Below are 3,655 nucleotides of genomic sequence, written 5' to 3'. Positions count from 1 at the left end.
AACATTCAAAGGAGAAAGAAGTGGGCTAAAGAGATGGCCAACAGAGCCTTGGAGTTTTGGAAAACTGTCATTTTTTCAGGTGAGTCCCAATTTACTCAATTTTCTGAAAGTGGACACGTATGGATCTGGAGACTTCCCAATCAAGAGTTCCTTGAACCGATTGCAGCCAACGGTCAAACACGGTGGTTTTTTTCAGTGATGGTGTGGGGAACAATCTGGAGTGCTGGATGGTCAGAGTTTGTGGAATGTGTTGGCAACATCAAATCCATGATATACATTTCTATGCTCGAGGATGGACTTCTCCCTGTCTTCTCCACTGGTCAGATCATCAGAAACAACACTGTTCATGGAAGATGGAGCTCCATGCCACACTACAAAAAAGACCAAAGAATTGCAGGACAGAAATGGGATCAAGTGACTTCCATGGCCAAATGTCTCCTGACATGAATCCCATTGAACACCTCTGAGCCATATTGGATCGAGTTGTGCAGAAAAATTCCAGGAAACCAACATCACATGCAGAATTGATAAACCTTTTGCAGGAAGTCTGGGCAGAAATCCCACAAGAGAAAATTTCGGAACTCGTTCGTTCTATGCCTGAAAGAGTAAAAGCGTTGAAATCTGCAAATGGCAATTCTACAAAATACTAATGTACATTAAAATGGATGAAATATACTTCAAATGTTCAATACATAAATTCTTTTAAAATCACGGTGTCTATTTACTTCTGTCATGTCTCTGTATGTATATACACATGACATCCACAGACACAGTTGGGCACTAGATATGGATGGTTCACAAGGAGCTCCTCTGACAGGTTTTGTTTTTAATCCTGCTGGGTGTCCATATCATACACCATACTCACCAGGAAACCTGGTTGGGGAGACGGTTTAGTCACCGATAGCCCGACCATGGAAAAGGGTAGTATAGGTTTACATGGTACCTGTAGCAAGTCACAGATCTAATCTGGCCTGACCTACTATCGAAGGAGCTGGGACTTTCCAGTGACAACTTATCCAATCCGATGTACTGTGCCGCAATGTCAGTTTCTCGATTTGAAGAGATTCAGCGTTACTTGCAGTTCGATCACAAGCAGACAGGACACACTCACCTTCAGTTGGACAAAATGGCAGCCTTCCAGGACATTTGGAAGCTTTTCTTGGACAAATGTAAAAATTTCATTCCCCATGAGTCCATCACAGTGGATGAACAACTCATGCCTTTTAGGGGTCATTGTTCATTTGTGCAATGCATACCGAGCAAGCAGGCAAAATATGGATATATATTTTGGACTCAAGGTTTTTTGAGTTTACGATTCCAAGACCTCCGATGCTCTGGATGGTATTGCATACACAGGGAGACAGCCTGGACAACCTGTACCAACGAATATGACATCCAATGTTGTCACACCATTGTGTACAAATTTGAGGTCTAGCAGAAGGAATGTGATGATCGACAATTATTTACGAGTGTGCCACTGGCTGAGATAATGCTCGACAAAGGCCTGACACTTGTAGGAACACTCAGAAACAAGAAGGCCCATGTCACACTGGTGATGGTAGCCAAATACCAAGATCGCTTCAGCAGTGGTTTCAGACATTACCGTGGTGAGCATTGTGCCAAAAAAAAACAACAAAGCAGTCATTCTTCACAGCACAATGCACCATGACAACTCAATCAATGAAGGACAGACAGAGGAAAAAAAAGAGAAAAGGTCATGAAAAAAAGAGAAAAGGTCATGCATAAAAAAGTTTTTATAATGAAGTTGGAGTGAAACAAAAATCATGCCGGGTCATTTATACCCACGACTACATTTAATAATGCCTCTAACCTGAAAATATAGTTCCAATCACTGCTGAAACATCTTGAACGCCACTCCCAAATTGGGCATGGTCTAGTCCATGCGTGGAGTTCCGAACTGAGCAGCCATTATAAGCGGTAGCTGTGACACCGGCAACGAATCAAACATTCAAAAAGGTGCGGGAAAAAAAACAGTTCGTTGTTATCGCGACAGATATATATATATAAAATGACCGGTTTTACAGCCATTTTTCCCTGCTGTGCAGGGGTTTGGCTTTTTCTTGAGGCAATGTTTTATGGCCGGATGCCCTTCCTGACGCCAACCCTGGTCGCCTCTTACGACACACAGGGATATGGTACACCTATTCTAACCGGGGCATACACCGGGACCAGTACACTGGCACTCATTTCGCCGACCTCGAAAGGATGACAGGCTGAGTCAATGCCCTGGTGTTAATTCAGCAACCAACGGGGCTTGAACTCAGGACCCTGGGATCCCAAGCCACCACCCTAACCACTAAGCCAACACCAGGCTTGACGGATATATATATGTGTGTGTGTGTGTGTGTGTGTGTGTGTGTGTGTGTGTGTGTGTGTGTGTGTGTGTGTGTGTGTGTGTGTGTGTGTGTGTGTGTGTGTGTGTGTGTGTGTGTGTGTGTGTGTGTGTGTGTGTGTGTGTGTGTGTGTCCAAGATGTGTTGAAAAACCGGTGCCACCATTTAAAGTTCTCATGTTAAGGAAAAGAGGCAAGGTTACAGGAGAACCACGTGTTTATCATAGTTGCCAACAATAAGAGAAGAAAACGAGGTTGGATGGAAAGGATCCATGGTGCGAGGGAGTGAAGCGACCAAGGGGTGGAGGGTCTGAGAGGGGTTTCCCCCTCCTATGGAAGGGGAATTTTCTAATTTTAACATTAAATTTGTACATTATAAAACACTCTATTAAGAAATCTAACAGGACTACCAGACATTGCCCTGTGTCGTTTTTGTGGGGGCCTAAAACACTTCCCTACACCCACTATGGAATGGGGTCGGGGATCATTTAATATTACCTTTCATGTTGCTCCAAAGGCTTAAGCATTTTCGAGCGATTAAAAAAAAAAAACAATACTCAACTTTTTTTGACTTCACATTATACACATAACATGAGGGGAGGCTGGGGGAAGGGGGTGCTGCCCAGCAAAAAAGGTACCCAGCTACTTTAAATTGTTCATAAGATTATACTTTATAAGAAATAAAGGGTTTTGGGAAATGTTGGATATTGAAAAGCCATGGAGTTATTGGCCTCATGGTGTTTACCTTTTGCCTGCGGGCTGACGGTAGGATTGCCTGGCCCCACATCCCAATATACACTTTATAGCAGCCTTTGGTAGCCTCAAACAGACGTCAAGGCCAACGTGTGGAAGCTAAAACCTTGCCAAATTCTGTCGTACCTACAACCAAAATTTGAAGCATCTCGGTGCTACAGTTTGGCCAAAAAAAGAGTAACAAACATACGTCGAAACACTTGAAATTACATATGAGATTGATATCCCCAAGGACAATATTTTAGATACAGTTCCTTGGACTTATTAATTATAGGATTTGAAAGGAGAAGAGATTTTAGGTACATTTGATTCACAGGAATTACAAAAGACAAAATTCACAATCATATAAGAAAATGAAGCCCATCCCTAACCAAACACCCCAAAACCAACCCAAACCTTCACATTCCAACACAACCCAAACCCAAACCTTACACTAACAACCCAAACCAAACCCTAATCCTAACTGGAATTTTTTGTTAAACAGCTTCATGACTTTTTTTTATCAGTTCAATAATACTGTACAACCGTCAATACAGTCTTCAAAGTAAAG

General features: G+C 42.5%; 1 pseudogene; it reads right to left on the bottom strand.

Annotated features, from left to right (window-relative positions):
* Positions 1-1,615, bottom strand: part of LOC147030270 (uncharacterized) — a 25,196-nt pseudogene extending 23,581 nt beyond the window's left edge.
* Between the last annotated feature and the right edge of the window lie 2,040 nt (positions 1,616-3,655).

The sequence above is a fragment of the Eptatretus burgeri genome, chromosome 3 (assembly GCF_056783735.1).
Source record: "Eptatretus burgeri isolate ZD-2024b chromosome 3, Ebu_testis_v1, whole genome shotgun sequence".
Classification (NCBI taxonomy): Eukaryota; Metazoa; Chordata; class Myxini; order Myxiniformes; family Myxinidae; genus Eptatretus; species Eptatretus burgeri.
The sequence above is the reverse complement of the archived record's forward strand: the minus strand, read 5'-3'. Positions and strand labels throughout refer to the sequence as shown.